Source organism: Benincasa hispida, unplaced genomic scaffold, assembly GCF_027475165.1.
Source record: "Benincasa hispida cultivar pf3 unplaced genomic scaffold, pf3_genome.v1.1 HicScf237, whole genome shotgun sequence".
Classification (NCBI taxonomy): domain Eukaryota; kingdom Viridiplantae; phylum Streptophyta; class Magnoliopsida; order Cucurbitales; family Cucurbitaceae; genus Benincasa; species Benincasa hispida.
Window position 1 is genome coordinate 1 of NW_028326313.1, and position 21,011 is coordinate 21,011.

Below are 21,011 nucleotides of genomic sequence, written 5' to 3' on the forward strand. Positions count from 1 at the left end.
TATCCTACTCTTAAACAAATCTAACCTCCATGAGTTTCCTTCCAATAAATTCAAATTCATTCAAATCTCTTACATTGAAATCTAAATAAAAAATGAAGCAACTCCTTGAAAGAATGTGAAGTTTTCACTACTACAAAATCTGTATTACTTGGCACTTGCAATTTTTATTTATTCGACAACTTTTTTTTAAAAAAAGGTCAAGTAATGACCTTTTTAAAGAGAAAAAGGTCAAGTAATGTGTTAAAAGAGTGGAGATTTCACGGATGTCTTCGAACTTTTTTAGGTTAAGTATAACTGTCAAGTTTAATTAACTTTTAGTTGACACAATTTACGTATCAAGAATAATTTTGACCTTGATCGGGAAAATTAAAAGGATATTGTCATTTTGGAAACTATTTACGAAAATAAGGTTGTTTTCAAACTATTTGTAAAAATATATATATATTTTTTTAATAACTCGAGGGTTCAAAATTTGACCAAGGTAGGTCGAATTTTGAACCCTCGACCTTGCCTTTTTTTTTTTTTTTTTTTAATTATTACACATTCCACCTTCTTCATTCTTTCTTCCTTTCTTTTTCTTTTTCTTTTTTAATTTTTCATTTTATAAAAACAATTTCTAAAAATATTTTATTATTTTATTTAAACTTTAAAAAGAATAAATTAAAAAAAATAATATCTCATAAAAATAAAAAAATATAAATTAAATATCTCATTTATATAAAAATAATTACAAATATCAATGTGTCCCACAAGGCGGACGTCGTCGATTTCGAGCTGGTTGTCGTCGTCGACTTCGAATTTGAGGTTGCTCGGGTTCTTCTTAATGTTGCTCTGGTACCTCTGCAGGCGCTTCATAATATAAATATTCATTATGCTCTCCACGACCCCGACCATGTCCATGCACGTATGAAGACGAAGGACCAGCCTCTAAGTCATGATGTCCTGAACCAAATGCTGACATCATCATCATCAGACTAACATAATCAGTTTGACTCTACGTCTGTATCATAGGGGGCAACTCTTTTACATTACGTGCAACCTCATCAAACTCATCCTCTTCCCGAACATGTCCTCTACATCTAAGAGCTGGTGGAGTAACAATAGGTATATCGTACATATAATGAATTTCCTCCATATAGTTTTGGTTTTCACTACATATAGCAAGAGCCTGGTTCGGATCATTCTCAACCTCACAGTGTCTACTATTATTCGATCTCTGTGAATTATAAAACAATTAGACAATATTTAAAACAAATTAAAATTAAAAATAATTAGATAATATTCATTCATTTACCAGATGACCCACAACTGCTCTCGGATGAGTGACATAGCGCCTTGTGATATTATTATACTAATGAATATATTCTGGAGTGACATATGTGTCAAATTGTTCAAGAGAAACCCTCACTACAATAAACCTTGCACGATAGTGCCATCACACTACCAAATGTGCAATTTTTTCAGACCAATCTCCAGTCCTTAGGTCAATATCATGCAGTACCGGGTTCAATATTACAAGGCGGTGGGACATCCTGCTGAAAACCGAATTGTCTCATCACCCTGTCAGAAAGATGTCACTCGCCAATGTGAAAACATATGAGAGGACTCATCGTCTGCCATATGTTTTGACCATTCGTACAAAAATTAAGCAAAGTATGCATAATAATTTTGTACGGCTCCTAAATAACCTGAAACACAAAATATTATATTAGAGAATATTAAAGACAAATACAATAAAAATGTGTATAAAATAATCAATTAGATTCAGTGTAATGTACCTGATCAGGTTGAAGCAGATCAAACATGTATCTATACTAGCTGACTACATGTGTGGCTATCCTAGTCACACAAAATTTGTCTCTCCACCTAAAATTTTAAATTGATAATTTAGAATCTAAATTAACTAGATCAGTGATATAAAAATTAAATTGAATTAAAACAACATACTGAGAACCGTAGGCTCGTTCAACTAACTGAGCGTCATTAACATGTTGTAGCTGTGGAGCCATTGTTGAAAATCGCTCCCAAGCCCATAGTTGCAAAAGTATGATAGACTCAGCTATCTCTCGAACCTCAGGTCTTTTTGCTTTGCATAGTTGTCTATATAACCATGTCAAGCATGCTCCACCCCACGAATACCGCCCCGCATCATGAAGGTTAGCTAACAGTAGCAGGAACATCAAGTGAACAAACTGACTCGATTTATCTGAAAACAGACTTCTACCCATCATTTGTAGTATATATGCTCGTGCATATCTTATGACGGTTTCCTCGTCTGCATCATTTGTGAGCTTATGAAATTGTGTTCCTAACCATATTAAACTTAACCTCGATCATTTAATCTTGTCGGCAGGTGGGGTCGCACCGAGGTACAGTTGACAAACTTCTCACCAGTCATCGTACATCACTCTGGTGACCGGTTCATCGTCAACAGGTAACCCCAGCAATACTTCTATGTCTTGTAGAGTGATAGTGCACTCTCCAACAGACATATGAAATGTATGCGCCTCAGGCCTCCATCTCTCGACCAAGGTTGTGATCAAATGCTAGTCCAACTGAATAAGAAAAAAAAAAAAAAAAAAAAAAAAAGAAAAAAAAAAGAATAAATCCTAATCTGGCAACCCCATAGAATCCAGATATGTGCAGTTGTCACATCCCATCCCAGATTACCCTCTAAACCTGGGTAAAATGGTGACTGCAGCAGTTATCAACCCTTTTGCTAGCACTTACCACCTAACTATCCTGTTAACCTTTACTCAAACCCTGAATACATACATATCGATAATATACAAACATATTAACACTGAACTAACCAAAGATATACAACCTGGTCCCACAAGAAATCACATTTCTTGAACGTGGCATACAACTGCTTCTTTCGTAGTGTCTACAACACTATCCTTAAATGATCCTCATGATCTTCCCTACTGCTTGAATACATCAATATGTCATCAAGGTGACACACTGGATTTGTTGTAACCCTTATTCATTAATTCCTATAACTGAACTTTTAACTCCTTAAGTTCTTCTAGCACCATCCTTTATGGTACATGAAAAATAGGTGTTGTATCTGGAATTAAATCGATAGTAAACTCAACTTCCTTGTCAGATTGTAAATCTCATAACTTTTCAGGGAAAACATCTAGAAACTCTTGTACAACTGGTACATCTCTAGGTTTCATCTTCTCGTCCTAGGAAACCGTCACATGGGCTAAATAGGCTTCACATCTTTTACTTAGCAGCTTCCTAACCTTCACTGCTATTATTAGGCTTTCTGGAATATTCCTTTGCTTCCTACAAATACTGTCTCTTGCCTACCAAATCTCTCGAACATTATCCATCCTTAAGACAATTCATACGATTGTAACATTTATTTGGAAAATCCATGCTCTAGAGTGACATCAATTCCAAGAAATATAATGGAATCACTTCATAACTATACTTATCACCAACTGCTCCAGAGCCTGTAAAACTCTTATACTATTACAACCTCTCCACAGCATAATAATAACTACTTAGGGACATGATCTCTACAATCTTTCCTACAAACAGTGCAACATATCAGATAACAATAAAGGTATAACATCATAGGCAACTAGTTCATAAATATACTGATACATAAAGTTATTTTACCATTCACAACATTAGGTAACTCCTCTGCCTCCTGGTAGGACACTTCGTAAAAACCTGCCCTGCCGCTAAGATCGTCCTTCTTCCTTTCTCGTTTTTCTTCTCTTGAATCCTTTCCTCGGCTCCTGAGCCACTAGGCTTATCTATCGCCTGTAAAGCCATTCTGTGTTCTATTTGAACTCCTCGACCTAGCTAGGGCATTCCTTCTTGAAATGTCCTTCCTGTCCATACTGGAAACATACGTTTTTCCCTTAATAACATGTCCCTCGATGATGTCTACCACAATTCGTGCATAAGGGTTTCTGACCCGAACTAGCTACCAGCTCGGTAGGATGCCAAAACCTTGATCTATCACCCATACTAACCACAAGTCTTGGCTTCTTCCTTCCTACACAATGCTGACTTGTAGCTCTCTGTCCTTTATCAATTCCTATTAGGTCATTCTTAATACCGTACTTCCTTTTCGAATCCGCCAGAATGGATTCAACACTTTCTGCCAACCTCTTGGAGATCTTGTTAAATATTTTGTCCTCTAACTGAGGATCTGTTCCTGTTTGTGGAATCCTCGACTCCCCGTTAGAAGTCTTTTCCTGATTTACCGAGTCTTTACCTCTCTGTTCACTAACATTTGAATTCCCTTGAATCTCGGAACTTCTTAAAGGTAGGGTCAGGGTTCCCGTTGTCTGTCTGCCTGCTCCACTTGCCACTTTTACTTGACATCTTCCTCTTAGTTAGGTAGTACACATGCTAAGGACTCAAGACTCACACTTATATATAAACTTTTCTCCTCTCTCCCTAAAATCTTTTGCTCTGATACCAACTTGTCATATCCCACCCCACATTACCCTCTGATCCTGGATAGAATGGTGACTATAGCAGTTACCAACTATTTTGCTGGTACTTACTGCCTAATTATCCTATTAACCTTTACTCAACCCTGAATACATACATATCATCAATATACCAACATATTAACTCGGAACCTAACACATTTACATTACAGGGTTTTGCAACATTGTTCATACATGAATATTCAACTTAGTGAGCCCCATCTAGTATACTAGTCACTAGACAGACACATGTGTACTAACTAACATAGGTCTTTAATTACGCTTCCTTCAATTTGTTTCTTTGAGTGGTAGAGCAGCAGTAGAATAGTTTTTTGGGAACTGACCGCTACCTGAAAGAAGATATTTGAAAACGTGAGTTAGAAGCCTAGTGAGTGACTTAATAAAAATATAAATCTCATGCTCAAAATCGGAAGCTTGAAACCATAATACTGAAACTAAGGTATACCAAGCAAACGTGTACATAAAACCTTTAAACCACCATTAAACATCATTATTCCTTCGTTGAGAACGAGCATACATCGCTCTAGCTCCCAACGTCTGTTACCGGCCAAGAGACCCATACTTTGGCCTCACTTTGCTGGTATATAGCTTAAGAGACCAATACTTCGGCCTCTCATTCGGAACAACCTATGGCACATGGAGTTTTCTATGTACCGTTAACAACTTAGGTACATTTATTCAAATACCTTCCTTACCTTCAGTATCTGGCTCACTTAAGCTATCAAGTTCTCGAATATAGCATAAAAAACTCTTTAGGATACCTTCCCTACATTTAGTATCCCTTTTTATTATGTTTAGGAATACCAACGCATGTACTTTGACAATCTTAGGTATTTAAAACATAGTACATCAAGCTTCATTCAACTTTAGCTTTAACCCTAACACGTGCTTCATACTTTGTAAAATAAGTTGACTTAAATCATGTTGAACTAGCTTGTAAAAACTATTAGCATGCGTTAGATATGGAAAACATACTTGGAAAGCTCATACATTAGTAATATCATGCGTTGATAAACATTCATAAGCATTTGCAATTCCAAACTATCCTTCTAGCCTAGGAAAAGATATGACTGCCCTTATCCTTAGTTGAGAGTGAACTATTAGATCTAACCCTCAATGTCAACCTTGGTCGGGGAGAACCCTTTTGCTCAATCCCTCGACGTCATATTACCTACGTGCACGTGGTTATAACTGAGTACCGTCATACCTTAGGTACTTGACTAGGATACCTTCTCATTGTCCTTCAGTATCCTTAGGATACCTTCTCATTGTCCTTCAGTATCCGTCATATAACTAGTCATAAACATTTAGTTGAAAAGATACATTCTCATTGTCCTTCAGTGTTCGTCATATAACTAGTCATAAACATTTAGTTGGAAGGATACATTCTCATTGTCCTTCAGTATCTATCATAACATTTAGTTGAACACTAAGGTTTAGTGCTCAAATCATCGTACTAGTTCATCCATCATACTGGTTCATCATAAAAATGGAGTTACTTAAACATACTGATAATATTTGGACAAGATAACATATCTAAATCATGTCAATTTCATGGAAAACATGCTTTATTTAACCTAAGAAACAGTTTCACAAATATGTTGCTTGGCAATCCGTTTAAACACTTAGCATGGGAAATATCTTCAAGAAATCATAGTTTCTAAATCATTAAAATGGTAAGTCATCACATTGTCACTCACAGTTCGTTGGCCTCTTAACGGGTTATACGCCTCTCCTCGTTCTTCTTGGCCTAAAAGGACATAATTCCCGGTTAGACTACTCAGAATTCTTAGCAAAATACCTCAAATAGTTCATTTACTAAATGAACTTTTATCAACAAAGATAGCTTTACTAGCGAGATCCTTCTCATGAGTTAGATCAGCGAAATTCTCATGAGCGAGATCAGCGAGATCCTCATGAGCGAGATCAAGCTTTTCCTGGCAAACTGTCATCCTAGCGATACTAACCTTACCAGCGAGATTCAACCCAATTTTTAGCAAGATTCCCTTCTAGAGCAAGATCCTCATCACAAAATTAGCGAGATTTCCTTCATTAGCGAGATCCTTTTTTTCTCCATATGAGTTGTTTGCTTGTTCTTCCCAAGCAGTTGTCTGCTTATGCACAACTTCTCTCTTACAATTTCAAAAATTCATAACTCAAAATTCAGCCCTCTTTTGAAGAAACTTCCTTCTACAAACATGTTTAGAATTGAGTTAGCAACATTACCTTAAAATTTTAGCTCAAAATTCCTCGTCGTTTAATCTGGAGATTCAAAACTTCATCATTGGCCCCAATTCAAGCATCTGCCTGCTTGTTCAACAATTTCCAGTTCAAACTTCAAAATTATATAACTCGATTTCCAGGCCTCATCTTAAAAAGTTTCATTCTACAAGGTTGTTTATAACTGAGTTAACAATATTTTCTCAAATTTTTAGCTCAAAACGCTTTGTAATTCGTCCTGGAGCTTCAATTCTTCACTGATGGCCTAGATTCACCCGAGAAACGAACCCTTCGTCTTTATTTTGCCCCTCCGGCCTTATTTCGGCGAGTTTTCCTTCCAGCAGCCCAGCCACAGAAAATAGACACACAGAGCTTTCGAATGCCACTGGAATTACACAAATAGCCTAAGTAGTTTGTCCAAACCGACCTAATGAACTCGACCTTCTTGCTTATATTACCGCCCAAAATCCAGCATGAACCCTCCTTGTGCCACCTGGCCCACTATTGGTGATGAAGGGCTAGGATTTAGCAAATTTCCTTTTGCTAACTTCACTCACAATATTACTTCAGCACCATACCTCATTAGATGGCATGGTCTCATTCATATGCTTATTATGCATTCCATCATCAAGCATGACCTTCCTTAGCCTAGCCGAGTTTTGTCCTACTTTTACACTTAGCTACCCAAGAGCCTATTTCTTCTTGCTTACATCTTCTACCCTTCCTAAGACATGGCTTCATTTAGCTCATTAGAAGACATCACATTACTTACTCTTACTTGAAGTAATTAAGGTTCGGGTTTTACAGTAGTAGCGGTAGTATTCGAGGGTGGAGCGGGATAGTGCGCTGGAGAACTGCCTCTCGATGCCTGCAAGATATTTCTCCAGTAGTACGATCTCGCCATACAACAGATGATCGATGAATGGACTGGTCGTACAAAACATCGGGATCAACAGGTCCTGGGTTTAAAGCCATGATCTGAAAAAAAAATATTTATTTCTCAATTAAAAAAATATTTGTTTCTCAATTAGAAGAATAATGTACAACTTAATTAAAAGAATAATGTACAACTTAATTAGAAGAATAATGTACAACTTAATTAAAAGAATAATGTACAACTTAATTAGAAGAATAATATACAACTTAATTAAAAGAATAATGTACAACTTAATTTAAAGAATAATGTACAAGTTAATTAAAAGAATAATGTACAGCTTTATAATAAAAAAAATTGAATATACAATAAAAGTATCTACACTTAATTAAATAAACATGATAAAAGAAGTATTTATTTCTCAATTAAAAGAATAATGTAAAACTCTATTGATTACAATAAAAAAATTGAATATACAATAAATTATTATAAAAAAATTGAATATACAATAAATTATAATAAAAATAATTGAATATACAATAAATTATAATAAAAAAATTGAATATATAATAAAATGAATATATAATTAAAAAATTATTTATTTTTCAATCTCTAACTATCTGGAGCCCATCTTAGTAGCGAAGTACACTTCCTTCGATTATATCCTAACTGATTACAAAATCCACATCGTTGTCGAGTGGCTGGTTCTGTCCAATCCATCTCGTTGTGATAACGTGAACTTTTCGGTCTACCAGGTTTTCTCAACAACGATGGATCAGGATGTAAGACGGGCATATTAGGGTGCGTGATCCAGTAATCTTCATGCGGTACAGGTTGAAATTGAGGAGAGTAACATTCAGCATACGTTGACAATTTGTAGTAGTCCTCAATAAAATCTTCGTAGTTCATGTTAAAATGTGAGCAAACGGCCATAAAATGCGAGCATGGAATGCCGAATGCTTGCCACTTGTTACATGAACAGTACCACTCGGACCTGTTTAGCCTCAATATTTGAACGTTTTCTCCTTTGGCATTGAGACTATGACGTCCGGTCTTCACATGAAACACACCTTCATACCGATCGTATGATTGTACTTCATGTTTACTAGATCGTGCAGCCCATTTATTTATTTTGTCGTGTGCATACCTGGATTTTTACTCCACTTAGTATTATAAAATATGTTTGAAATAAATTATTAATAATATATATATATATATAAATAATATTACCGGGTGTATTTATCTTGACGCTCCAATGCATCCCTTATTTCTTCTCTTCTTTTCTCGAAATAGTTCATGCATTTGAAGAATGTTATCTGAGCAAGAGCATTTATAGGCAACATTCGAGCTCCTTTGAGGACTCCATTTATGCACTCTGATAGATTTGTCGTCATCCACCCATATCTGAATCCTCCATCATGTGCTTGAGTCCATTGCTCTAAACTAATGTTGTCAAAAAAACTCAGACAGCTCCGATTTATTCCTTTGATATCTTCAATTGCTTTGTTGAACTTTCGAATTTGAAACTGACACCCGGCACGATAAACATAATTTTTCAATGAATTAAATTTATACTTTTTATTGAAGTTGCTGACGATATGTCATAAGCAGAAACGATGGTGACATTTCGGTCCCGTCCAACCATTTGCTAGGTTGTTCACTGCTGCAATTATACCAGCATGTCGATCTGAAATTAAACACACCTCTTCGTGTGTTACAATTTCTCTCAGGTGTTTTCAGGAACCATCCCCATGAGTCTGCAGACTCTTCATCAGCAACGGCAAACGCAAGTGGAAGTAGATGGTCGTTCGAGTCAACTGATGTAGCAATCAACAGTTTTCCTCTATATTTGTCTATACAAGTGTGTACCATCTATCTGAATGATCGGCCGACATTTATTAAAAGCTTCTATACAAGGACCAAATGCCCAAAATACAGAAGTTAGGATAACATGGCCTTCAGTAAGCGTTTCTTTAACTCTCCACTCTACTCGTGTTCCGGGATTGGTCTGCTTAACCATATATAACCACCTAGGCAACAATTTGTAAGACTCATCCCAATCACCGAACACTTTAGCCAACGCTTTTCTTTTTCCCTCCCATACCCTATGGTAAGGAACATGATATCCAAACTTTGATTTGATGTCGGACTGCAGTTGTGCCACACTGATAGATGGTTTTTCTCTTACGGCGTCACAGAACTCCAGTGCAATCATTGATGAATCCAATTGCACGTGACTTTGACTTAGTTCTGAATAAAAACATGTATGCTGCTCATCATACTTAGTGATCTCGAACAAGCCATGCGATTTTTTCTTTATTGCACGAAGTCTCCACTTGCAACCTTCCTCCCACTTCTTACACCGAATTGTCCAAATCATCGGTGTAGATTCAACAACCTCGTATGGTGCGTGACACTTTATAGCAAAACATTTGACCGCGTGTTGTAGCATTTCCTTGTCTTGACAAATCATTCCTTTATACAATTGCATATTGTCAACGTCCACAGGAGCTACAATTGGGTCATGTTCCCGAATGCTATCCAATACATTCATATCCAAATCATTGAATGTATCTGAAAGCATCTCATGTTCACGACCATCGAAATCCAACTCTTCAAATTCGTCATCCGTTTCTGTTCTGAAGTCTCTGTACAGGTTGTTAGCCGCCATATCTTCATTATCACATGGCGATGCAACTGACTCCGGATCAGGATCGATACATTGAGTTGGATCTTCAAACTGGTTAAATGATGTATCAGGATCCACCCCTATCATATTTACATTTACATACAAATGCACTACATTTGGCACTGGCATTGCCATTGAGAACATCAAGTTCATAGCTTGTGCATTCGAAATAGGGAATGACATATATCTTATTGATCCTGATGGTTCTAGATTGGGATGTCTATATATTATTTCTATCTGATTTGCTCCCATATCTACACTAAGTAACATCCCAACCATTTGAATGAATTGTTCAAATACAATTCCACTGTTCACATTTATGGTAAAACTCCAACAAAAATCCCAAGTATTTGTCTACCATTTTCTAAAAAAAAAAAAAAAAAAAAAAAAGACAAACATCAATTTTAAAAAATATTAAATCTTTTTAACATAACAATAAATTAAACTTTTTATAACTATTTTTAAACATAACAACAAATTAAACTTTTCAAATTAAAATGAGGTAAACTTTTTAAAACTATTTTTTCAAATTTAATACAAAATAAAAAATTAAATTAAATTAAACTTTTTCAAACTATTTTAAACTATATTTTCAAAGTTAATACTAGAAAATATCAACTTATCACAATAAACATAACAACAATAATTTTCATATGAATAAACTAAAATTTTCAAACTATATTAAACTTTTGAAACTATACTAAACTTGTTAACTATCACAATAATTTTGTATTAAACTATAAATATCAACTTCTTAAACATAACAATAAACTAAACATTTTAACACTATAAACATCAAAGTTAATACTAAATAAATCAAATATCATAAGAATAAACCGAACTTTTCAAATATCATAAGTTCAACTCACAGATTCGACGGTAGTCCTCTTTTTTCCTTCAAAGTGACAACGTTCACCCTTTTTTCCTGTTATTTGTTATTTGACAACAACTACAAAAAATTTTAAAAAAATTAGAATCTATAAAAAAATAATAATATAAGAACAAAAATAAAATGTATAATTATTCTTAAAAAAAATAATAATTTAGTAGGGTAATGAATCAGTATAGTTGTATGAGAATAATTTGTATTAAACGAAATACATACAAGAAGAGAAATGGGAGGAGAGAAAGATGATTTCGAAGGCTTATTTTCGAAGGTAGTGAGGGGCAATGAGCTATGAAGGGGCAGTGAGCAAATCAAGGGGGGAGGAGTGAGAAAAATCAAGGGCAGTGAGCTATCGAGGGAGTAAGTGAGCAAAAATTATCGAGAGAGTGAGTGAGCAAAAATGAAGAGGATGGGGGTTTAAAAGGATGTAGGGAACACTCGACCCACGGGTTTGGGGTGGTTGAAGAGGCATTAAGGCTATGGCAGAGGGGCATGCATGCATCAATGCATGTAGGGAATCGGATTAGTGGCGGGCAGAGGGAGCATGCATGCAGTCGGTCAATGCATGTAGGGAATCGCGCAGGGGAATCTAAGCAGGGGAACATGGTGATAGGACCTCACATTACATGTCCTGAGTGAATTTACCCTTATGAGCGAGATCCTCCTCATGAGCGAGATCAAGCATTTCTTTAACAAACTGTCTTCCTAGCGATGCTCATCTTACCAGCGAGATTCAGCCCACATTTCTAGCGAGATTCCCTTTTAGAGCGAGATCCTCATCACAAAATTAGCAAGATTTTCTTCTTGAGCGAAATCTTCATCACAAAATTAGCGAGATTTCCTTCAGCCCACTTATCTTCCTTGTTGAGTGTTGAAGTTACGACTTATGTATGTCGAAACTTCAACCTTCGACAACCCTAATCTACATATTGTTTTCATATATGTCGAAACTTCAACCTTCGACAACCCTAATATATATATTGTTTCCATGTTTTTCTTTGTTTGTCGAGTTCTCAACGTTCGACCTTTACATTAATTGAATCCTTAACCCTCGACCTCTAGCCTTGATCTCCCAAAACAACAGTATTTCTCTAATAAGTTTCAAAACAACTTTATTTCCCTAATAAATTTTGAAAACAAGTATATTAATAGTAAAGGTCCAATTTTGACCTCTTTGGATTTTTAATCGACATATTTTAAATATCAGAAAAAAAAATCCCAAACCCTTCTTCTTGCGCCTTCACGATTTTGCAGCTCCCATAATCTCAAACCCTCTTGTGCGTTCGATTTCTCAGATTCAACTCCGATGAATCTTAGAAATCGTTCGACTCCTTCAATGAAGCTTGGATATCGTTCGACTTTAGTGAATCTTCCAAATCGTTCGACTCCGGTGAAGCTTCCAAAACGTTTGACTTTGGTGAAGCTTCCAAGACGTTCGACTTCGACTCAGGTGAAGTTTAAGTGAAGTTTTCGTTCGACTCCGGTGGTTCCGTTCTCACTTAAAAATTGTTTTCACTTCCGTTCGACTCCATATTCCTTTAGCTCTTTTTAACAAAGCATTCTTCTTTTTACTGCTCTGCCACCCAGCACTCATTCTTTAAAATAAATAAATCTCCACAACTACTAGCTTTAGACTATCCAAGAGAGAGTGATGGAGCTTGTATTCAAATGAGATTATCATATAGACCTGTTGTTCCCTTTTTCCTTTTTCACTGGATTGATTGTTACATTGCTGCCGTATTGGGACTGCTAAGAATCCTTATCTATGTGGTATGTATAATGTATGCATTTTTCATTTTGGTTCTATTTGGCAGTGATGACCAATTGGCTATTGATCTTAGTTTTGTGTGTTTATGTTGTCTTGATTTTTTCTCCAATTGAAGGCCCATATCTTTACTAACCTTAAATTATATCCTGTTGACAACTAAATAATTTTCTTTGAAAAAAAAAGAGAAGGAAGTCTGATGTTCAATTTGTTGACATTGGAGGTAATCATAATCTAATTAGTTCTTGTCATGTGCAACCATGCTATGATGCAAACTTATCTAGATGAAAAGACTACCATGTCCATTTAAGAAAAGCAAGCATTAGAGAGTTTTATGGTGAGTGAGTGCAGCCTAAGAGAACTTTTTACTAAATTTTGTTGCAATGAAATTGTTTTGGAACCTAGCTTTCTAACTTATTTTTCTCCTTCTTTTCTGGTTGGTGTTCTAATGGATTGGCCTTTTCTCATCCACAGTGGTAATCTTCCCTTCTCTTCTGCAACTTCAAAAAAGCATCATAGAATTGGAAGATAGAAAGCAAAAAGAAGTCTGCAATTCCAGGTACAATAGAAGGGATGAGTTTGGAGTTTAACCACATGGTTGTTTTGCCCAACTGCAACCGTTCTTTGTGCTTAAAATGTTATCGAAACTGGTACGGATTTATTTGTTATTAAGGTCCTTTTGATAGTGACTTTGAGAAGTGAAAAAAAAAAAAAAAATAGACGTGAGAGTTTTTTAACCTAACTTAGATGCCAAACAAAACGCAAACAAAGTAGTAAAGAATATATAGTGGTTCGACCAGTTTGGTCTACATCTACTCTGAGAACTAGCTCGAATTAATTTTATTATGAGCAATAAGAAATTTACAATTATAGATAATCAACAATAATCACCAATATGTAATTTCAATATCCACTGATATCGAGAGATCTGCACACAACGTCACATCTGAAATTGAGAACAACCCGCTGCAAAATAGCTCAAAACAAGTGTGCTATCCGTCTCTAACCGGCGAACCACCAGACGATACCCACGCTATGCTCCCAGCCTACACGGCATAAAATCGAGCAGCCTCCTCGTTGGACGCAATCGTCCACTGTTGGAACCACGCCGAGCAACACCCACGCCCGAACAGAACACACACCCACCGACAGACCCACAGTCGAATGATACCCGTTCTGGACGATAACCAACGCTCACTGACCGGTGAGCACCCACGGAAAAACCCCGGTCGTCACGCTCGCTGCTCTCATTTCCCTCAAGTCGGCCACTGCCCTTTTTCACTTAGTCGGCTGCGCCTCTTCAGCTGTGTAAAGAGTCACAATTTCAGCTCTAAATGAACAAGATAGATATATTTACAAAAATGTCATTTGCTCATAATTACCAAGAATGTCATTGGGTCTTTAATTTCACAAAAACTCAATAAAATTCACTTAAATACCTTGTTATTTTCTACCGTAGAATTCAAGTGCTTTAAAGTGAATACATAAGTTGCATTGTTTACCTTAGTTTTCTTTATCTATGGGGGTAACAAACGTATTTCCTCTTATTAGTATAAAGAAGGAAGTTAAGGAGTTGTAGAATTTCTCTAATATCCCGTTGGTTTGAAAAATCTTTCATAGTCAACTTCTTCGAATTTGCTTGTTTTGAGAAAGACTTCTCCTAATTAACAGTTTTTGGCATTGTTCCATAGAACTGAAGAATTATTTTTATTATATATGAATGTTTCTTTGTTATAAAATTGCAGTTTGTTGGTGCATGAATGGACTATTTGATCTAATAAAGAAAAGCACATTGATCCAGTTCTGAAACCCAAAAGCTTTTGTTTTATTATGACACTTAGTACTCTTGTGGTGACATTGTATTGAATTGTATGTTTAAGATTTCTGTCATTTTTGTGGACTTCAACTTGCTTTACTTTCTTAGCTTTGATTTTGTTTTACAATATACACGAGTGTTTGTGCATGAGCGATTAGCATTTCGAACCTAACTTTTGATCTTCTTTTCTTCTTTTTTTCATATGTTTCTGATTTTATGTTTGTGCTTATCCTTTTAGAATTATTAATTTCTATTTTCAAATTCAAACTAAGATTTCTCTAAAATTATTATGTTGATCTCGAGTGCTTGTTAATTCTTCTTTCTCAGGAAAATCTAAATCCTAGTTTCACTATGTTTCAACATGTAACCTTGTAGTAACCTTGAATGTCATAAAGTTTTAGGTGTTGTTTAATAATCAAATAACAAGGTAAAGTTCAATTTTATCATAGAGAAGAGTTGATTTTTTCCTTCATATTAATTAATGGTCCATTAGGTAAAATAATGTATTCGGAGTCTCTTATAAATAAGATTTGGTAGGGATGATTGCTTTAATTCTTATTTTGATTTTGTTTTGAGTATTTGAATTACATTCTCAATTGTAAGCTTTGTGCAAGCTTTTTTGAGATTTGATTAATTTATTTTTAAATTTTCTATTTTATAGTTAAGTAATCATATCTTTTTTGCAAGTTTTCTTAAACAATAATTGTATGACCCTCCAAATAGACAACTAGTTCTCAATCTTCGGATTCAAAAGTTCTATGTATATATTAAGTAATGTACTTATGTTGATAGGTTACTTATTAAACAATGTCACATTCTTCGTTGTGTTGCTAGAGTGAATTAGTTAATTTTGGTGTTTGTTGAAAGTTGAATTGTGTATAGAATGATGTTTATTTAGTGCATCTATATGATATGTATTAATTATTGGCTTTGTATTGCAGTGTCCTTTACAAGTGGGAATTGTCGAATGTGGGTATTATGTTATAAGATATATGCAAAAAAATCGTGGCTAAAGAGAAGAATATTATCACAGATGCAGTATGTCTTTAAACTACTTATATATATTGTAACATTATAAATAGTGTAAATAATAAATAAATATATATTTGACTTTTTATGTTTTATGGATTGATACGAGGAGCTCGTACTCGCAACTTGAATTGGATGAAGTACACGTGGAATGGGCTGAATATTTAGGTCGCTATATCTGATGGGCTTCCTATAAATTTTGTGTATGTGGCTACATGGGAATGCCCAAAACTTTTTTTTGTGTAAATGTTTTGTTAAGCCATTATAGGTTGTATACTTCAAAGAAATGTGTGGTGGAGGATAGAATTTTAGTCTTGTAATTTTTGGAATACATTGCACATATAGATTGGTCTTACAATTTTGGAATTATCATGTATTGGGATGGGTTGATAGAGTATATACTATTGTACGATTAATTTTGTAAATTTTGGAATCGTTCATATACATGGAAGGTAATAGAAGAATGGAATTGTTTGTTTTAGTATTGTGAATTGTTACGTTGGATATATTGGGTTGATATATAGACTTGAAATATGTGCAACTGTTTATTTTATTTGATGAAATTGTCTTATTGGAACACATGTAACGCAGGAAATGTGAAATGGAAATTAAATTCGAATGTTTAATTTGGAAAAAAGCATAGATTACATTGGAAATGTGTCAAGAATTAGATTACTTGACCATTATTTCGTGTCAAGATAAAAATATATTTGACAAATAAAAAATGTCAAGAGTAATCACATACGATATGTAATAAGTGTTAAAAATTAATACACTTGACATGTCATCAGTGTCAAGTTTATTATATTTCTTGACACGGAAATTGTGTCAAAAAATATTTCTCTAGACTTTTTTCAGTATCAAGTTATCACATTATACTTGACAGTCGAATACTCGACGCTTTTATTAGCATCAAGTATACTCTTAACTTGACATTAAAAAAACGTCAAGTAATCTAATTTCTATAGTAGTGTTTTGTTTTATTAGCCTATACTTGTCTTGAATGAAGCTCGAAACGTACTTGATTTTATTATTTCAACTTTAATCCATGTTCTTTTTAATATATATATATATATATATATATATAAAAAGTAAGTGGAACGAACCTCTCAAATTTTATTGATTTTCCTTGACCCAAGTTCTTGAATGGGGTGGAAGTATTCATATCACACTTTCTTGAATCTAAGATAAAAATTGCCAAATAGTTGTTTAAATCTAAAATTCAATATGAAAAAAAATTGGAAAAAGATACCCCCTCCAAACAAATCTATAGCTAAAGCCTAAAAGTGAATTTCAAATTTGGTAACATAGGGCAATTTTTTTTAACTTTCATGAAAATATAGTAAAGTTTGTAGATTGATTCATGTCCATTGCATTATGTACAAAGACCATCCAAACACCCAATCTGAATAAAATATCATTAAGGACCTAATATATATACTTTATAAGTTTCTAGGGAGTATTGAAAGTAAAATCGAATGTTCGGAGACCCTATTGACACTAAAGTTTAAAATGTCAATGCCAATATAAATATCGAGATCCTAATTTTATGAAAATGTTGATGAAAATATTGATAAAATATCGATGTCTATAGATATTTTTGGAAAAATTACATAAAAAATACAGAAAATAAATTTAAATTAGTAAAAAATCTTTTATGATTTTTAAACAAATTAATATTTCTATTATTTATACTATATTTATATTATTGTCATTTTGTTGCATATTTTTATATTTCGTAGATTTTTCTAAAATATAATGGAAATATTGTTTCACCCCTCGTGTAGTTATTGAACCATGAAAACGTAAAAATATCAACATATCGATGGAAATTTAATACTATGATTGATACTTTTGAAAGTTTAGAATTGAAATCGATACAAATTTCAAAGTATATAGACTAAACTTATAATTTAGTCATTTTTATCATACATCTAATTAAACTCTAAATATTCAATTTTATATCTAGTAGATTTGTGATTTTTAATAACCAGTAAATAAGTTAAAGGACCTGATATATACAAAATTCAAAATTTAGGGATGTGCATTAAAAATTTGAGAACTTATATTATATACAAGTTTAGGGACCTATTGGATGCAAAATTGAAACTTTAGAGATCTATTAAACATTTATAAAAGTTCATAGACTAAAAATAAATACAAACCTCAAAATTCAAGAACTAAACACCATAACAATTTTGGACGTCAATGTCGGTTGAAAATAGTGGTCTCGGATGTATAATGTCGGTTAAAAAAATGGATCTTTAATGTCAGTTTTAAACCAACATTGAAGATGGCCTACAATGTCGGTTAAAACCGACAATAAAGGTCTTTCATTTTTTTTAAACTTTATTAAAAATTTATTTCCCTCTTCTCTTAGCATGCACGATCCTTTCACTTCACTTTACCAAAACATAACCCTCTCAGTGGTACTCTCTTCACTTTACTAAACATAACTCTCTCCTCTCTCAGTTGGTCGGTTGACTTCAGTTCGTGGGTTATCGCCACTGGTGCTCTTAGCTTGGTCGTGCACATCAATTCATGGGTTGTCGTCACCGGTATTCGTCGGCGTGTGGGTGTTCCCGTGGATTGTCATCACCGGTTTTCCATAGATCTCCGTCGGCACGTAGTGAAACTTGTTATTTGTACAAGTTTATACAAATTTGGCCAAAATAATAACAACAACAAATTAAGTTCAACTCAATATTATAATAAAAAAAATGATATCATTGTCAATGACAATAATATTAACTAAACTATAACATGTCACCCTCTGAAAAATGTTCAAAACTGAACTTTGTCCTTGAGTTATTGATCACTTTGTTGTTACAAGACCCAGTGATAACAGGTTGGCATATCATCTAAGCTTGAGGATGATCCTAATGTAGCTGATGCATGTATAATGCTGTTGATATGCCTCATATTGTTACTACTTGTAATATTTTTTGGTCAATATTAGTTCCGACAACCCTTCTTCTGTTTATCCATTGAAGAACTATTTGTCATATGATTGATATTCTTAGTCTTATTTGACTTTTATTGTCATCAAGCTGTCTGTTTTGCTCATTGGAGCCATGCCATGAACGAAAAAATTGCAACCCATGGAAAGAATTGATGCTTGAAGTATTGTTTCTTTACCAAAAGGGTATGATGCTATTGGGAGCCAATGGTTTTATAGGGTTATGTATAAGGAAAATGGCACGGTTGATCGTTGTAAGCACAACTAGTAGCTACATGTTATAAATAATTAGGAGTGGATTTCCTTGATACTTCTCACTTGTTGCTAAAATTGTCATACACAACATTTCATTGCATCTGATTTTGATAGAATAGTTTACGTTGTGGCTTTAATTGTTATAAATTTGAAAGTAAATTGTTACAAAATGGAAAGTATAGAAACTAAATCAAGGGACTAAATTGTTACTTTCATGAAAATTAGAGACCAAAAATGTTTTTTAATCTAAATAAGGAAAGTTGGGGTTTTTAAGGGTGTGTCCATTGTGGGATTCGTGAGAGAGATGGTCATCTCAAAAGACTTTCGTGTAATTTCTCGTTGATATTACAATATAGTTGTTATGTGTGATTTTGGATCGAAGGGTATAATTGACATCTGGCATTAGGGACGACAAAATCTAGAATAAAGCATGAAACTGGTCAAAAGTGACAATTTAGGACCAAAATGGACTTAGGAAAAGAGGATTGTTTAAGCTAGCCTGCTCTGGCTAACGAGGCATGCTTAAAGCATCCTCTGACCCAAAGGGATTATTTTTAGGGACCTAATGAAATTGGGCACATCCCTTGACTCGATAGATAATCTAATTATCTAAGACGACTCTGAAATCCTAGAGAATAACCTAGGTCAATTTTCTCTATAAATACATCATTATAACTTCATATGAGATAATAGTCATATTCTCAAAATCTCTAGTTTCCGCACTCTTTCACTCTCTAACTTAAACATTGGAGTACGTGTAGCAAGCACCACACCAATTTGTAGGTTTTCTCTTTTGTAGACCACGTCCTTCTCTCTTTCAAACAAATTTACTGTTGGTATCATATGAAGATCATGTATATTTTTTTTATTCAAAATTTGGCATCACCAATAGTTATCGTTCTATTTTGTGTTTTGTTTTTGTGTTCGGTACCTAAGAATTTGATATCGTAACGTAGTTTTATAGCTTTTCTGTCTCATCACAAATCATTACTCTAAAACGTTTATAATTGTATTTCTAAATTTTCGAGTTTGATTCTGGTCAATGCATAAGTGCATTGGTAACACTCTTTTAATATTATCCTATGAGCAATAATGGTTTTAAATTTGATATTGTTGGGAAATTAAATATTGAGAAAAATATCTTTTTGCTTCTTAGATATTTTTGTTTAGTTTTTATTTGGTCTTCAAATTTCAAAATGTTACGCTATTAGTATTTAAATTTTGAGTTTAGCTTCTATTTAATATAAATTTTCAAAATGTTACCATTTTACTGTTAAGATTTGAATTTTGTATCAATTTGATCCATAGATTTACACTCTTAATTAATTTTGATTTTTCACAAAATAATCACTTTCCATCTTTAATATAGTCTATTAATTAATTTTAAAAATTTTACAATTCTTAATTAAATATGCTTCACTATTTTTCATCATATTAAAATTAAAATTTTTATTTCATAATTATTTTAAACTAATTAATAGACATTAATGTCCGATACTAAAAGTAGGTATTTAGTATAAAATCAAGATTAAAAGTGTAAATTCTAAAACATAAAGACTAAATTGAAACAAAATCCAAATTTCAAGGCGTAAATTGCTACATTTTAAAACCTAAGCACCAAAACTTGAAAACTAAAATATAATTTTGAAACTTAGTATCTAATAAAAACTAGACCCAAAATCGACGACAAAAAATGCATATTTCCCCCTCTTAAATATCTATGTTACTGACAATACTACCCCGACAACACTACCCTTAAATTAGGCATATAAAAGTTTGATCCTCAAAGGGGCATTTGACGCGTAGAGTTGAGTTGATAATTATTATAGGAATAGAGTAATTGGGAGTGTTGATGCGTATAACGAGGTGAGAAATGTGAGTTAACACGAATAACAAGATAATAAACCTCTTTAATAATTGGTGAACCAAACGGTAGGTGAGTTTTTTTACCCACCCAACCCAACCTAACTTGGGCCAAACGCCTCCTAATCTGTAAGCATGTAAGTAGTAGAGGGAGAAGAAAGTAATTTGGGAGTA

General features: G+C 33.9%; 1 long non-coding RNA gene across 2 annotated transcripts; it reads left to right on the plus strand.

The window, feature by feature from the left end:
• Positions 1 to 12,326: 12,326 nt before the first annotated feature.
• LOC120074663 (uncharacterized) lies at positions 12,327 to 16,241 on the plus strand. 2 transcript variants are annotated; one of them, XR_005481035.2, is made up of 3 exons: positions 12,327 to 12,600; positions 13,390 to 13,474; positions 15,673 to 16,241. It is a non-coding gene; the product is annotated as an uncharacterized LOC120074663 (long non-coding RNA). The 2 variants fall into 2 exon arrangements; XR_016526950.1 differs by having other exon boundaries at positions 12,331 to 12,600; positions 13,390 to 13,565.
• The last annotated feature ends 4,770 nt before the right edge of the window (positions 16,242 to 21,011 follow it).